Source organism: Cherax quadricarinatus, chromosome 52, assembly GCF_038502225.1.
Source record: "Cherax quadricarinatus isolate ZL_2023a chromosome 52, ASM3850222v1, whole genome shotgun sequence".
NCBI lineage: Eukaryota > Metazoa > Arthropoda > Malacostraca > Decapoda > Parastacidae > Cherax > Cherax quadricarinatus.
Window position 1 is genome coordinate 9,284,590 of NC_091343.1, and position 18,672 is coordinate 9,303,261.

At 40.3% G+C, this 18,672-nt stretch overlaps 1 protein-coding gene across 1 annotated transcript in view; it reads right to left on the bottom strand.

Annotated features, from left to right (window-relative positions):
- Positions 1 to 17,489, bottom strand: part of LOC128696874 (protein slit) — a gene marked incomplete in the record, with an annotated part of 659,908 nt that extends 642,419 nt beyond the window's left edge. The window contains 1 exon segment of the mRNA XM_070096038.1: positions 17,467 to 17,489.
- Between the last annotated feature and the right edge of the window lie 1,183 nt (positions 17,490 to 18,672).

The window sequence follows — 18,672 nt, forward strand, 5'->3', positions numbered from 1 at the left end:
AAACACGAGGAGATAAAAGCGATGGTGAGTATTGTCTAAACAAGCAAAAAATAACTTACTGGAACAGGGGAACAATGACAGAAAAAAATAATACTATCATAGTTCATAAAATACTATCATAGTTCATATAATACTATCATAGTTCATATAATACTATCATAGTTTATAAAATACTATCATAGTTTATAAAATACTATCATAGTTCATATAATACTATCATATTTCATAAAATACTATCATAGTTCATATAATACTATCATAGTTTATAAAATACTATCATAGTTCATAAAATACTATCATAGTTCATAAAATACTATCATAGTTCATAAAATACTATCATAGTTCATAAAATACTATCATAGTTTATAAAATACTATCATAGTTTATAAAATACTATCATAGTTTATAAAATACTATCATAGTTTATAAAATACTATCATAGTTTATAAAATACTATCATAGTTTATAAAATACTATCATAGTTTATAAAATACTATCATAGTTCATAAAATACTATCATAGTTTATAAAATACTATCATAGTTTATAAAATACTATCATAGTTTATAAAATACTATCATAGTTTATAAAATACTATCATAGTTCATAAAATACTATCATAGTTCATAAAATACTATCATAGTTCATAAAATACTATCATAGTTCATAAAATAAACATGTTCCTCCAGCCCCTCACCTTGCCCATCCTCTTAATAACAATCAGTATTTCAATATTGCTAAAACAGTCAAATGGATGACTGTTTTTAAAGACTGGGTAATTATATATTTTCTAGTGTGCTCGGTGGGACTTCATTTTCTGGTTGCCTTGCAAAGCTTTTTATCGAATTCATTTTAGCATTATGATAAGTTGTAGTGATTTCTTACTGGTAGACAACAATCTATTCCAGCCAAACCTAAATGACGCAAATCGGGAAATCTGTAGGAAATAATGTGTACGAAGTTGGCATTGATAATTTTTATTTTATTTTGCCGTAAAAGTGACTAGTTTACTACGCACCCATCATTCACCCCGTGGATGGTAGCGCAAGAGTATATGAATGCACGAAAGGCCTAGGAACTTGGCCTCAAAAGGGTTAACAGGGGTACATCTGGAGTCAGATCTACAATATGTCTTATCTATTGCATACAAATTTACGGTATTTGCTGAATATCTTTAATATCTTATTTAAGTCATTTTAGAATCTGCGAGGATGAGTTGCCTCACTATGTCCTCACCACAGGACCACCAGTCATGTCCTCACTACAGGACCATCAGTCATGTCCTCACCACAGGACCACCAGTCATGTCTTCACCACAGGACCACCAGTCATGTCCTCACTACAGGACCACCAGTCATGTCCTCACTACAGGACCACCAGTCATGTCCTCACTACGGGACCACCAGTCATGTCCTCACTACAGGACCACCAGTCATGTCCTCATCAAAGGGCCATCAGTCATGTCCTCACCAAAGGACCACCAGTCATGTCCTCACCAAAGGACCACCAGTCATGTCCTCACTACAGGATCACCAGTCATGTCCTCATTAAAGGACCATCAGTCATGTCCTCACCAAAGGACCACCAGTCATGTCCTCACCACAGGACCACAGGGTCAGCTCATGAGACAAATATAATTACCGGTCATGCAGGTAAAACCTACTTTGAGTGAGACACCTTTCTCAGAGGCACGGGAGGGAGTCATAAGTAACGAGAGGGAGAGGCAGGGGCAGAGAAGGAAGATAAGAGATGGTGGAATAAGAATAATTAGGAGAAAAACAGGTGGGATAAGTGTAGGAAGGAGGATGTAAGAGAAAGGAATGTGTGTGAAAAACAAGACAGAGGAACAGAAGGTTAATTATACACACCCTTGGACTGTCTCTAGCATCGTTTGAAATTCCAAAATCTCACTTCCTATTTCCCTGCCACGCCCCTCCACTCTCCCTGCCACGTCCCACCCTCTAACTATATCGTCTCTCAACACTCCCTACCCCTTCATGCCTCTCTTCCTGCCACGTCACTCCTCTCTACATCTTCCATCCACTGACACGGCATCCTACACTCTGCTTATTGCTTCAGACACGTCCACCACCTCTGACAGGTCCCCATACCCTAGCCATGTCCCAATACCCTTTCCATGTCCCCATACCCAAGCAGAGTCCCCACTCCCTACCACGTCTCCCACCCCCGACCGCAAATACAGAGAATATCTCACGAACCTCACACAATGTATCCCATTCGCCTTTTGTATACAAAGTTCTCTCACTGTGTACACAGAGTCACGTTTGTCTTCGGTACACAGAATGTGTGTACACATTGAGTGCTCACTTGCCATCTGTTTTTAACCGCGCGCACATGCGCACACACACGCACTCGCACACACGCACTCGCACACACGCACTCGCACACACGCACTCGCACACACACACACACGCACACACACACACACACACTATACACACAACCACACACACACACACACACACACACACACACACACACACACACACACACCTACATGAGTATGTTTAAAGATGTAAAAATTCAACACAAAGTAGAAAATTAAAATGTCTGTTAAAAATCTTCAAGCAGATTAACATAATGATAACTGATACAATTCTCAAGTAATGAAAATGAAGAACAGTCAAAATGGCTCCTGTGAAAAATGTTCACTGTCATTAAATGGTATTTAATATAAAAGGCAATGACATTTTACTTAAGGAAAACAACCTCAGTCCTGCTATTAAAAAACCTAACTTGATGTTGACTAGTCTAACTTGATGTTGACTAGTCTAACTTGATGTTGACTAGTCTAACTTGATGTTGACTAGTCTAACTTGATGTTGACTAGTCTAATTTGATGTTGACTAGTCTAACTTCATGCTAGCTAATCTAATTTGATGTTGACTAGTCTAACTTGATGTTGACTAGTCTAATTTGATGTTGACTAGTCTAACTTGATGTTGACTAGTCTAACTTCATGCTAGCTAATCTAATTTGATGTTGACTAGTCTAACTTGATGTTGACTAGTCTAACTTGATGTTTACTAGTCTAACTTGATGTTTACTAGTCTAACTTGATGTTGACTAGTCTAACTTGATGTTAACTAGTCTAACTTCATGCTAGCTAATCTAATTTGATGCTGACTAGTCTAGCTTCATGCTGACTAATCTAACTTGATGGTGACTAGTCTAACTTTCCCTGGGGAAAACGATGCCCCGGCGCTGCGACAAGAGCCGTGAGTGTCACCACCAGACCACCGCTTCCACCAAACACACACACAACCCACACAATAACTTATAAAATTATTAATTTAACTATAAGAGAAAACAACCAAGATTCTCAGGCAACCATTAAGGAGAACAAATGGCCAGAGCCAGAATTCTGTTTAAACAATCAATAAGAACAACGAGAGGATACAGGTTAGCTAAAACTATCAATAGATAAAACTAGAGGACACTATATTTCATACCATCAATAGGTAATACAATAAGCCCCAATTTCAGCCTTCAAAAATTTGTAGTGAATAAAAGAAATATTTCTTATTCAACAATTCTTAACAAGCAAAGTGGCTACTACCAGGAAATGAGATATACCATAAATATTGAAAAAATATTATGAACATATATACAATAAACAAAAATCCTGTCTGCATCTCACTGTGTGTCTGGGGATCTATGTCTGTGTGTAACTGTTCCTGTCTGTCTCTCTCTCTTTAACATCCACGTCTGTACCTCCAACAGCCTGGGTTGAACATCCATCACCCGCCCCTCTACATGTCCCTCACTCGCTACGCTAAACAGTTTGAAGTAGGTGAAACAAATATTTACAGCCAGTGGTTCCAGTGCCACAAACATTGTGTCCCAGTGTAATTACACTTAAAACAACTATAGACTTTGTAAGAAACAAAACCCTGTGCGTACAATTCTCAGAGTTTAAGCCAGACACAATATTCAATACGGATGTTTCATACGTGTATATATATATATATATATATATATATATATATATATATATATATATATATATATATATATATATATATATATATATATATATATATAATGTCGTGGGTGAGATGTTATCAACAAATTTTGTTGAAAATAAGAAAAAGTTTTGGAGTGAGATTAACAAGTTAAGAAAGCCTAGAGAACAAATGGATTTGTCAGTTAAAAATAGGAGAGGAGAGTTATTAAATGGAGAGTTAGAGGTATTGGGAAGATGGAAGGAATATTTTGAGGAATTGTTAAATGTTGAAGATAGGGAAGCTGTGATTTCGTGTATAGGGCAAGAAGGAACAACATCTTGTAGGAGTGAGGAAGAGCCAGTTGTGAGTGTGGGGGAAGTTCGTGAGGCAGTAGGTAAAATTAAAGGGGGTAAGGCAGCTGGGATTGATGGGATAAAGATAGAAATGTTAAAAGCAGGTATCGTAAGGGTTCTTGAATGGAGATATCACAGGTTGAAAGTAGACACACTTGTAGGATGGTAAATATATTGTCAGACTGAGATGAGAGATGGAGCCCGGTGCCTAGCCTGTTTACGTTATGAAGGTCTACCGCTGAGTGAGAACGGGACAGGGGGATCACTGCCCATGTGTGTGCCATGACGTCACACCAAGCTACAGGCCTACGAGGGATCTCGTGTCTAAAGCACATGGATGATACTAATATGCTATGCTATATAATACAGGGAATACAGGGATCAGCAACTATGCTGACACAGGTGGGGATATAGTTTTGGAGTGGTTGGTGCAATTATTTAATAAATGTATGGAAGAGGGTAAGGTACCTAGGGATTGGCAGAGAGCATGCATAGTTCCTTTGTATAAAGGCAAAGGGGACAAAAGAGAGTGCAAAAATTATAGGGGGATAAGTCTGTTGATATACCTGGTAAAGTGTATGGTAGAGTTATTATTGAAAGAATTAAAAGTAAGACTGAGAATAGGATAGCAGATGAACAAGGAGGCTTTAAGAAAGGTAGGGGTGTGTGTGGACCAGGTGTTTACAGTGAAACATATAAGTGAACAGTATTTAGATAAGGCTAAAGAGGTCTTTGTGGCATTTATGGATTTGGAAAAGGCGTATGACAGGGTGGATAGGGGGGCAATGTGGCAGATGTTGCAGGTGTATGGAGTAGGAGGTAGGTTACTGAAAGCAGTGAAGAGTTTTTACGAGGATAGTGAGGCTCAAGTTAGAGTACATAGGAAAGAGGGAAATTATTTCCCAGTAAAAGTAGGCCTTAGACAGGGATGTGTGATGTCGCCGTGGTTGTTTAATATATTTATAGATGAGGTTGTAAGAGAAGTAAATGCGAGGGTCTTGACAAGAGGCGTGGAGTTAAAAGATAAAGAATCACACAAAGTGGGAGTTGTCACAGTTGCTCTTTGCTGATGACACTGTGCTTTTGGGAGATTCTGAAGAGAAGTTGCAGAGATTGGTGGATGAATTTGGTAGGGTGTGCAAAAGAAGAAAATTAAAAGTGAATACAGGAAAGAGTAAGGTTATGAGGATAACAAAAATATTAGGTGATTAAAGATTGGATATCAGATTGGAGGGAGAGAGTATGGAGGAGGTGAATGTATTCAGATATTTGGGAGTGGACGTGTCAGCGGATGGGTCTATGAAGGATGAGGTGAATCATAGCATTGATGAGGGGAAAAGGGTGAGTGGTGCACTTAGGAGTCTGTGGAGACAAAGAACTTTGTCCTTGGAGGCAAAGAGGGGAATGTATGAGAGTATAGTTTTACCAACACTCTTATATGGGTGTGAAGCATGGGTGATGAATGTTGCAGCGAGGAGAAGGCTGGAGGCAGTGGAGATGTCATGTCTGAGGGCAATGTGTGGTGTGAATATAATGCAGAGAATTCGTAGTTTGGAAGTTAGGAGGAGGTGCGGGATTACCAAAACTGTTGTCCAGAGGGCTGAGGAAGGGTTGTTGAGGTGGTTCGGACATGTAGAGAGAATGGAGCGAAACAGAATGACTTCAAGAGTGTATCAGTCTGTAGTGGAAGGAAGGCGGGGTAGGGGTCGGCCTAGGAAAGGTTGGAGGGAGGGGGTAAAGGAGGTTTTGTGTGCGAGGGGCTTGGACTTCCAGCAGGCGTGCGTGAGCGTGTTTGATAGGAGTGAATGGAGACGAATGGTTTTTAATACTTGACGTGCTGTTGGAGTGTGAGCAAAGTAACATTTATGAAGGGGTTCAGGGAAACCGGCAGGCCGGACTTGAGTCCTGGAGATGGGAAGTACAGTGCCTGCACTCTGAAGGAGGGGTGTTAATGTTGCAGTTTAAAAACTGTAGTGTAAAGCACCCTTCTGGCAAGACAGTGATGGAGTGAACGATGGTGAAAGTTTTTCTTTTTCGGGCCACCCTGCCTTGGTGGGAATCGGCCAGTGTGATAAAATATATATATATATATATATATATATATATATATATATATATATATATATATATATATATATATATATATATATATATAAGCGCATCGTGTCGAATAGGTAAAACTTGCGACTTTGGCTTAATTAAATAGCAACGCTCATCTTGTGAATAAGGCAAGCAAAAATTTGTGTATGCAATAATTTCGCAGAAATCACTCTGAACTTAACGAAAAAAAATATATTTCATTGTGTTTATTATTAGATTATTGTAAACTTATTTAAAATATATTAGTTGAATAAGGCTAAATTAGCTTGCTCGTTATAATAAGGTTAGGTAAGCTTTTTAAGATTTTTTTAGTACAAAATTATTAATTTTTGCATTAACATAAATGAAAAAAATATATCTGTGAACATATGAGAAAATTTTTGAAAGGACTTAATTTTAAATGAGTTCTTGCTAACTGACCAGTTTTACCTATTCGGCACGGCATTATATATATATATATATATATAAATATATATATATATATATATATAATATATATATAATATATTATAATATATATATATGGGTGTGAAGCTTGGGTGGTAAATGCAGCAGCGAGGAGACGGTTGGAGGCAGTGGAGATGTCCTGTTTAAGGGCAATGTGTGGTGTAAATATTATGCAGAAAATTCGGAGTGTGGAAATTAGGAGAAGGTGTGGAGTTAATAAAAGTATTAGTCAGAGGGCAGAAGAGGGGTTGTTGAGGTGGTTTGGTCATTTAGAGAGAATGGATCAAAGTAGAATGACATGGAAAGCATATAAATCTATAGGGGAAGGAAGGCGGGGTAGGGGTCGTCCTCGAAAGGGTTGGAGAGAGGGGGTAAAGGAGGTTTTGTGGGCAAGGGGCTTGGACTTCCAGCAAGCGTGCGTGAGCGTGTTAGATAGGAGTGAATGGAGACGAATGGTACTTGGGACCTGACGATCTGTTGGAGTGTGAGCAGGGTAATATTTAGTGAAGGGATTCAGGGAAACCGGTTATTTTCATATAGTCGGACTTGAGTCCTGGAAATGGGAAGTACAATGCCTGCACTTTAAAGGAGGGGTTTGGGATATTGGCAGTTTGGAGGGATATGTTGTGTATCTTTATATGTGTATGCTTCTAGACTGTTGTATTCTGAGCACCTCTGCAAAAACAGTGATAATGTGCGAGTGTGGTGAAAGTGTTGAATGATGATGAAAGTATTTTTTTGGGGGGGATTTTCTTTCTTTTTTGGGTCACCCTGCCTCGGTGGGAGACGGCCGACTTGTTGAAAAAAAAAAATTATATATATATATATATATATGATACACAGATAGACAGAGAGAGAGAGGTGGAGTTTACGTTACATAAAGTGGTCTATCAACAGATACCTGTGTTACACCTTTGATCGATTTCAAAAGTTTTCCTATTCTTGCAGCCCTGCCTGGTACACTAACCCGTTGCTGTCGTTGGCCTACTGTCTCATATATCCATCACAGCCTGGTTGATCTGGTACTTGGAAGAGATGGTGATCCCGTTTTCCCTGAGATTTCTACACTTGTTCCGGCAGTATTTCTGATGTCTGCTGGTAGTATTTTGAGGCCTATGGATGTTGACAGTGTTTTCTTACTGTGTTCATGGGGTCCCTGGCTTCGACTGGGTTTATTTTACACTTCCTCCCATACTTCTCTCTTGATACACTTATATGGAAGTCAATAATTTTATGAATTGTTAAGCATTTCATAATCTGTTTCGCATTTCACTGCAAGCTGCAGGATTTGATGAAATAACTTTGCACAAGCCTGGTGCTCCGGGGTATGGGGAAGAGACCGTCTAGCTTCGGCTAGGCGCCCATATTTATATCTGGAGTCTGGATGTGTAGATTAAGTATTGCGTACTCTGAGCCGAGTTTGCAGGTTCGAATCCTGCTTTGGACTGAGAGATAATGTTTATAAATAATTTCGCCTGTTTGCGAATTATTAAGCATTATATGATAGTGTGCAGGTTTTACACTAAACCTTCAAGTATCTTCCACTTATACGAGACTAAACTTACAGCTCAGGAAGCAAGAGTGGGAGGGGAGAGACAAAGAGATGATTACAGAACATGATCTAACCTGTCACAATGAGACAAGGATCAACTCGATCACTTCACTCAGTACGAGTGGACACGTGTTCAAATATACACTTTTTCTTACCCGAGGTCGGAAAATATCGAAGTTCAAAGGTGAACAGCGAGTTAACATCTAGTTTCTTGTGAAACTGAAGAAATCCGTGAAGGGAACTTTTCAATTGTTTACTGCGGCTTACGGTGAGGAGTGCATGTCTCATACACGCGTTTCTGAATAGCACAAATGATTTTCTGAAGGCAGAGAAAGCGTGAAAGATAATGATCGCCCAGGCAGTCCATGCACACCAGTCTTACGAAGTTCAAGGCCATGTTGATTGTTTTCTTCGATATACATGGTATTGTGATGGCAGAGTGGGTTCCCAGGGGCCAGACGGTAAATCAGCATTATTACATTTAAATCTTTATGAAACTGCGCGAATGCGTGAGAAGGAAACGACCAGGATTGTGGAGAAACGGGTGCATTTTGCACCAAGACAACGCGCCACCGCGCAACGCTTTGTCTGTGAAGCAGTGTTTAGCTAATAAAAACATCACTGTGCTTGAACACCCACCGTATTAGCCAGATCTGGCTCCCTGCGACTTCTACCTCTTCCCGAAGATCAAGTCCGTGCTCGAAGGAACCCATTTTATTGTCGGTAAAAGACGTGAAAGCAAAAACGGCGGAGAACCTCAACAGCCTTCAAGAAAATGATCTGCGGAACTGCCTTGAACGTTGGCAGCATCGTATGCAGCTGTGTGTCAACTCAGAAGGGAACTATTTTGAGGGTGATCGTAGCTGGTATTCTTAATTTGTTAAAAGAGTTACAGGCACAGTCTCGCTTTTTTGTGTCGGAACTGTCTCTCTTCCATTAAAGGGAGTAAGTTTTCGGTACTTTGAGACATTTCCAGGAGTTTAAATACTTTACTGCCCCTATGCGAGCAATAAACGTGTGTGTGTGTGTGTGTGTGTGTGTGTGTGTGTGTGTGTGTGTGTGTGTGTGTGTATGTGTGTGTGTGTGTGTGTGTGTGTGTGTGTGTGTGTGTGTGTGTGTGTGTGTGTGTGTGTGTGTGTGTGTGTGTGTGTGTGTGTGTGTGTGTGTTCCAGCACTTACATCTCCCCAGAACGGTACTCTAAGCAAGAGAACACACGAAATTTTAATAGTATGTCTACTGGCATTATTTCTAGTTTTGAAAATTCTTATAATCCACCCTATCATATTTCTGGTTTTCGCATCATGTGCCTTAATATATTCTCTAAATAAAAGATCATCTGACATTATTCCCAGATCTTTTGCATGCTCCTTTCTGTGTCTTGCACACAGTGCTCATTTTTGAGTTCTTCATTCTTTCTATATCTGAGAAGTTGGAATTTGTCGCCAATGAACACATGCTATTTTTCTACTACCCAATGGAAGTCTTTTCTTTGTGACTTGCTAGTGCTAGATTTTGCTTTGTTTACCACTGCTCTTTGTTATTCTTCGGAAAAAAAATAATCTCTTTGCATATTTTTTCCTGTTACAGCCACTGATCTTATTTTATGTGCTATCGCTTCTTGGCTGCGTCTGTCAAATGTCTTAGTGAGGTGACTGAGTTATACTACCCAGAACGACAAATGGTGATTCTTAAGTTTATCCAACTCATGATCTGAAGTCAGATTGTTCTTATCATAATAAAACATGGGTCAAGATTACTATATGTTAATTGTCTGAAGTGAATTTTACAATTTTAATTACTTAAAATTTACGTTATTGCGATCCATTTTGAAATCATTGTCTTTGGGAAGGACTCGTTGTTTCTCGCCACAAGTATAAAAAAAAGATGGGAAATGACCTAGGGAATAAGGAAAAGGCCGGCAGGCTGCTCAAATAACAGAGTGGAGAGTGTTGTGGCTACAACATGGTGAGGGATGTTTGTGATAAGTATTCAGTGTAGTATTTCAGCTGTAGAACTGCAAAGGTAAACTTTTGTGATAGTTGAAGTGTTTAACTAATGGTAAATTACATTATGTTTGTCTAACCTTCCTCTCCCTCATCCCCAGTTACCCTTTTGTTATTACAATTTACATATTTTTTTATAATGAAATTATGTCGAAACGTGAAATGATTTGTCCAGTAAATCGTGGAAAGTAGTGAACCAGCGCAATAATTAACCCACGACCCGAGTGAAGATTATTACTCTGCATGGCCCAAGTGAAGATTATTACTCTGCATGGCCCAAGTGAAGATTATTACTTTGCATGGCACATAGACCTGCTCCGCATGGGTCAGTAGGCCTGTTGCAGTGTTCCTTCTTTCTTATGTTCTTATGACCCAAGTGAAGATAATTACTTTACATGGCCCGAGTGAAGATAATTACTTTGCATGGCCCGAGTGAAGATAATTACTCTGCATGACCCGAGTGAAGATAATTACTTTGAATGACCGAGTGAAGATAATTACTCTGCATGACCCGAGTGAAGATAATTACCTTGCATGGCCCGAGTGAAGATAATTACTCTGCATGACCCGAGTGAAGATAATTACTTTGAATGACCGAGTGAAGATAATTACTCTGCATGGCCCGAGTGAAGATAATTACTTTGCATGGCCCGAGTGAAGATAATTACTCTGCATGACCCGAGTGAAGATAATTACTTTGCATGACCCGAGTGAAGATAATTCCTTTGCATGGCCCGAGTGAAGATAATTACTCTGCATGACCCGAGTGAAGATAATTACTTTGAATGACCGAGTGAAGATAATTACTCTGCATGACCCGAGTGAAGATTACTCTGCATGACCGAGTGAAGATAATTACTTTGCATGACCCTAGTGAAGATAATTACTCTGCATGACCCGAGTGAAGATAATTACTTTGCATGGCCCGAGTGAAGATAATTACTTTGCATGGCCCGAGTGAAGATAATTACTCTGCATGACCGAGTCAAGATAATTACTTTGCATGGCCCGAGTGAAGATAATTACTCTGCATGACCCGAGTGAAGATAATTACTTTGCATGACCCGAGTGAAGATAATTACTCTGCATGACCCGAGTCAAGATAATTACTCTGCATGACCCGAGTGAACATAATTACTCGGCATGACCCGAGTGAACATAATTACTCGGCATGACCCGAGTGAACATAATTACTCGGCATGACCCGAGTGAACATAATTACTCGGCATGACCCGAGTGAACATAATTACTCTGCATGACCCGAGTGAAGATAATTACTTTGCATGGCCCGAGTGAAGATAATTACTCTGCATGACCCGAGTGAAGATAATTACTTTGCATGGCCCGAGTGAAGATAATTACTCTGCATGACCCGAGTGAAGATAATTACTCTGCATGACCCGAGTGAAGATAATTACTTTGCATGGCCCGAGTGAAGATAATTACTCTGCATGACCCGAGTGAAGATAATTACTCTGCATGACCGAGTGAAGATAATTACCTTGCATGACCCAAGTGAAGATAATTACTCTGCATGACCGAGTGAAGATAATTACTCTGCATGACCGAGTGAAGATAATTACTCTGCATGACCGAGTGAAGATAATTACCTTGCATGACCCAAGTGAAGATAATTACTCTGCATGACCGAGTGAAGATAATTACTCTGCATGACCGAGTGAAGATAATTACTCTGCATGACCCGAGTGAAGATAATTACTCTGCATGACCCGAGTGAAGATAATTACTCTGCATGACCGAGTGAAGATAATTACCTTGCATGACCCAAGTGAAGATAATTACTCTGTATGACCGAGTGAAGATAATTACTCTGCATGACCGAGTGAAGATAATTACTCTGCATGACCGAGTGAAGATAATTACTCTGCATGACCGAGTGAAGATAATTACCTTGCATGACCCAAGTGAAGATAATTACTCTGCATGACCGAGTGAAGATAATTACTCTGCATGACCGAGTGAAGATAATTACTCTGCATGACCGAGTGAAGATAATTACTCTGCATGACCCGAGTGAAGATAATTACTCTGCATGACCGAGTGAAGATAATTACCTTGCATGACCCAAGTGAAGATAATTACTCTGTATGACCGAGTGAAGATAATTACTCTGCATGACCGAGTGAAGATAATTACTCTGCATGACCCGAGTGAAGATAATTACCTTGCATGACCCAAGTGAAGATAATTACTCTGCATGACCGAGTGAAGATAATTACCTTGCATGACCCAAGTGAAGATAATTACTCTGTATGACCGAGTGAAGATAATTACTCTGCATGACCGAGTGAAGATAATTACTCTGCATGACCGAGTGAAGATAATTACCTTGCATGACCCAAGTGAAGATAATTACTCTGCATGACCCGAGTGAAGATGCTTATTTAGGTCAATTATATTATTATTAGCTCACTACTGGATTTAGGGGGATACTTAGGCATCAGTCTGACAGCCCTACATACTACCACTCACATATTAAAACATTCAAAGAAAAGGAGCTGGATACAGGAAGACGGCCAACAATACTACATTAATTTCTCACAGATAACAGCTACCCGAGTCCTCCAGCTACAATAAACGTAAGAGAGAGACCTTCCTATTTCAACTCGATCGGTGGGTTGGCTGGTAACATTTAGAATTTAGATTTTGCCGCCGAAGCAGCTAGTTGATTATGCACCGCAAATCCATCCCGTGGATGGCAGGCAAGAGCATATGGATACAAAAAGGTCCCCAAAAGGGCTAACGGGAGTACATTTCGATTTCTATCTACAGTTTGCTTTACCTGTGCAAGTAAATTTAGGATATTTGCTAAATATGTCTGGTTTTTATTTTAATATATCACACAGGTTATCATATAGTTTATCTCTATATTCAAACACATAGTGCTTCAATATACAGACCATGAGGCTACCCATATACTTTGCATTTAGTATGAACATCATGTCTGCCAAACTGCCAGAAGTACTTGTAATCCAGCCTAAGCCAGACTACTACATCAGTTGTGCAAGACAGGTATATAATACCGACAAGATGAAAGTTAAGACACATGTGCAGCATCTGGTTATCTTTATTTTAGACGTTTCGCCATCTGTATTGATAAAGCCACTGGATGGCGAAACGTCTACAATAAAGATAACCAGATGTTGCACAGGTGTCTTATTACATCAGTGCTTTTACATGGCAACTTGCTCCGTAAACATACTTATCTACGTTTATGCTATCACAGGGAGTTAAAGTTCTGCTCAGTCTTCTACCAGCATTCCTATAACATTTACTTTCATTATTTACTTCTCTCCTAATATTATTCGTAATGCTACAGAGAAATGAACCCAATTTATATAAAACATCTTCCTTCAGAGTACTTTCTATATCATGTACAATTCAGTCTGTGATGGTATCTATAAAAATCGTGAATGAATTCACTTTTCTCTGATTTTTTTAGTATCTATACCTGACTTCTCCAATGATCATGTTGTTAAGCCATTAAATGAGTCTAGTACCTTCAGTGATGATACTGAACAGGTAATAATCAGAGTCAAGCTAAACGTTGCAAGTTAACTTTAGTGTCATTAACATGATAAACACTTCAGTTTGCAAAGTAGACGCCCACTATTAATTTTTATGCCTTACTCAATATGGTTATAATTTTAGGAAGGTGGCAATAAGATAAGCTGTAGCTCTGACAGAAGTCTCCTGCTTAGATAAATCAGTGTATAAAATTCTGATTGGTAAATATTGTCGCAGTTAAAAAATAAAAAAAAAGACTCCTAACTCGCCTTTTTCGTCGGAGTCAATGAAACTGATTTGTCACTGTACACGTGCGATTGAATATCACATTTTTGCTATCCTCAGTATGTACAGAACGTACAGAATACCTATGTTGATATAGTCACTGTATAAACTTATTTGTCTCGCAGATTTAACATTTGCTGCAATCTATCACGGAATCTGTAGTGCAAATAGCTGTAAATATTTGCCAGGAAGAGATCGCAACTCGTTTATAGGAAAGTCTCTCAAAGCCGAGAGGGAATGTGGTCACCTGTTCCGACCTTTCATCCTGGAGTCATGACAACATTTATCTGTGATGTGACTTTCTCCACTAGATTATTTGCTTCACTGAAGCTTATCTTGTTGGTGTCTCTGTGAGAACATCAAACTGACTGGTGTTGTAGTTAAGCTTGGTCCGTGCTCCCATTCCCTGAACTACATGTGTAGTCTAGCAAAATCTGTTTCACTAGTATATTGGACGCTGGTTAGAAGGATGAGAATGACGGCAAGATAGAGTAGAAGGCGCCCATTCTTCTACATTTCAGTAACATTTTGACTTCCTGGTTACCTGGAGGTTATTCCGGGGATCAACGCCCCCGCGGCCCGGTCCACGACCAGGCCTCCCGATGGATCAGGGCCTGATCAACCAGGCTGTTATTGCTGGCCGCACGCAGTCCAACGTACGAGCCACAGCCCGGCTGATCCGGCACTGACTTTAGGTATCTGTCCAGCTCTCTCTTGAAGGCAGCCAGGGGCTTATTGGCAATTCCCCTAATGCTTGATGGGAGGCTGTTGAACAGTCTTGGGCCCCGGACACTTATGGTGTTTTCCCTTAGTGTACCAATGGCGCCCCTACTTTTAACTGGGGGCATTTTGCATCGCCTGCCCAGTCTTTTACTTTCGTAGGGAGTGATTTCTGTGTGCAGATTTGGGACCATTCCTTCCAGGATTTTCCAAGTGTAGATTATGATATCTCTCTCTCTCCTGCGTTCCAACGAGTACAAGTCAAGTGCTTCCAAGCGTTCCTAGTAGTTAAGGTGCTTGACAGAACTTATACGTGCAGTAAAGGATCTCTGTACACTCTAGATCTGCGATTTCACCTGCTTTGAATGGAGATGTTAATGTACAGCAGTATTCCAGCCTAGAGAGAACAAGTGATTTGAAAAGGATCAACATTGGCTTGGTATCTTTCGTTTTGAACGTTCTCATTATAAATCCTATCATTTTCTTTGCACGTGCGATCGTGGCACTGTTGTGATCCTTGAAAGTGAGATCCTCAGACATTACTACCTACTCCCATGTCCCTTACATTATTTTTCCGCTCTATTGTATGGCCAGAGTCTGTAGTATACTCTTCTAGCTATTATCTCCTCCAGTTTTCCATAACGGAGTAGTTGGAATTTGTCTTCATTGAACATCATATTGTTTACCGTTGCCCACTGGAAAACTTTGTTTATATCTTCTTGGAGGTTAACCGCGTCCTCAGCAGATGACAGCCTCATGCAGATCCTAGTGTCATCCGCAAAGGATGATACGGTGCTGTGATGTATATCTTGGCAAAGATTTCGTACTGGGGCTCTCGAAGGATGGAGAATATTCCAAAAAGTAGGCTTACCTTACGGAGACACGGGCATCTAGTGAGGAGGAAGAAGGCATCGTGGGCATCAGTGTCTCCAGTCTTATCCATTCTCTTATATGGGAAATTATTTTTCCGCAGAACCTCGTCAATGATGTTGGATTTTTTTTTCTAACAGTTGTAGGAAGTTAATTTACATCCGGAGAAGTTTAGGAAGAGGTAATTAAGACTGTCTCCATGTTCCTCTGTTTTCCTGTTTTTATATTTCGTAGAGCAATAATGCCAGCTAAAGTGATCTTTGTAGTTCTGCATGCTGTGGCCACTCAAAAAAAAAAAAAAAACTTAGAAACAGCTCAGAATCTGTTACAGCATATCTTCTGGCTAAAATGATAGAATTCAGTTTAATTATAACTTCTTAGTGTGGCCTCGCAGCCTTGCGAAATCCAGAACCAAGAAATGGTTATCATGGTGGCTACATCAGGGATGACTCGTCTCTGCTGCCACGATAACAATGCTGCGTAGGGAGTTGATAAGAGCGTTGGCTCTGATTCCTCCGACCTTCTTTCTTAGACACAGTGGGACGCGACGTAAAAGAATGGTCTAATGACCTACTGGACATATCCAGAAAGACCCCTCACACAAATATATATATATAGACCCGCAAAAACCAGTCTGCACTATCAGTCCATCGCTTCTAGCTGCTCGGATGTTTGGCTGGTTGCATTGAGCCAACAGCTTAACTATTTTGATAGAATCTCTCCATACTCGGTTGACGGCACGTTGAGATAAAAACGAACACCAAGGCACTGTGACCCGATCGATTAACGGCGCAATCCGAAGTTAGAAAAATAGTGTATCTAAACCACCCGGCCTCTGTATCTATAATTATCTTCTATTTACAGTTACTCTCGGACGGTATTCTTAAGCACACTTTAATTACACAAAAACACACAAATATATATATATATACACACACACAGAAAATCACCTGCATACATCATGCGGAAGGTGGTTATGTATGGCTCCTATTGTTTCCTCTCAGACGTTACTCTTTCAAACGATTTTCTCTGGACCAAAATGGAGCCGATTGCGAAGTTCCTTGTTGCGCCGAACAGAAAAGCTGTGATGAGCTTCCTGGGAAGTGCTGAGTAATACAGACGTAGTTATGAACCCCCGGAGGGTTACGAGCCCCGGAGGGTTACGAGCCCCGTAGGGTTAATAACCAAGGATAATCCCAAAAAAAGTCGGCGTTGTCTATTTATGTCTTGGTCCTCAGGTCCTTCCTCCTTTCTAGGGAAGAGGGGGAGGGTTACCTATTTACTCTTTGATATACAGGATCAGCATATGTAGATTTTTGTTTGGATTATTAACCCAAATGATTAATAACCCAAGATGGCATCAACGACTGTTTTATTTCCAATGAGGTCATTTAAGCCTCTTCCCGAGGATGCAGCCACACCAGTCGATTAATACCCAGATACCTAATTACTGCCAGACGGACAGTAGGTGTTAATATGTCCAATGTTTCCATTCGTGCCCGGGACTGAATCCGAGCCCTTTCTGTTGTGAGCCCAAAGGTCATAGTATGGGCGGAAGTCAAATGTTTACAGAAATACACGAGTCCAGAGACTGAGCAGAAAAGTATTGGTAACTTTGCTAAACTTGAAGCAATACTTACAGTCGTTCCAGCTGCTGGAGGTCCTGGAAGGCGCCACGTTCTATGGTATGAATCTTGTTATCGTGAAGCTGCCTGCAACAATGCAAAAATAACCTTGTAAGCAATAATTAAAATTATAAAGAACAATTAAAATCAGATACATTACGAATGCAATTATGATTCAGTGTACATATAAAAGTGTTGGAGCCACCAGCATTATAAGCATTGACATCACTAGCATTATACTGGAGGAAATGCATGAGACCCACCAGCCTCATGGGGAGAAATATGTTGGGGACACTAGCAGTGTAAGACGGAAAACATGGTAGGGATTCAGAGATACAATCACAGGCGGAAGAAAAGGTTGTTTTCCTTGGTGTTCCTGCCTACTATGGTGATCGAGACCAGGGTCTTTAATATCAACTGTCCCAGACTGTAGGATGTTGTTCCCTTACATAATGTGTGACACGTTGGTCAGCCAGGGATGTGTTACACCACTCGCTGCTGCTCATCGTAAACAAAAAATCAAGGCTGAAATACTAAAAATATCTAAACTTATCTTAGTTATTCAATCACAGTCTTGCCATAAGCACGCTGACATCACAGTTTAGATGACCCTCCAAACCGTAGCATCCTCACTTCTCTAGAGTGTAGGCACCGAACCTCCACCTCCAGGACTCGAGTCCGGCTAACCGGTTTCCAAAAATCAGTTCATAAAATGCAACCTTCAAATCATAAAAAACCACTTGCCTCCGCTCACTCCTCAAACATGTTCACACAAACCTACTGGACGTCCAAATCCCTAGTACTCAACACCTCCTTTACCCCCTCCTTCCAACCTTTCCTAGGATGACCCCCACCCCTCCTAGTCATCCTATTTTTTTTCATTCTCTCTAAATGTCCAGACCACCTCAACAACCCGTCCTCAGCCCTCTGAATAATACTTTTGGTAACTCCACGCCTCTTCCTAATCTTCAAACTCCGAATTCTCTGCATAATATTCACACTCACATTGCCCTCAGACACGGTATATTTACTGCCTCCAGCCTCCTCCTCGCTCCAATATTCAAAACTCATGCGTCACTCCCATACAACAGTGTTGGTACATTCCGGTTTTTTTACCTCCATGTATCCACAAATGTCTCAATGAACCACCCCCCTTTTTTTTACCATTCGTTAATTCTATGGTTCACCTCATATTTCGTAGAACCACCTTCCGACAAGTTC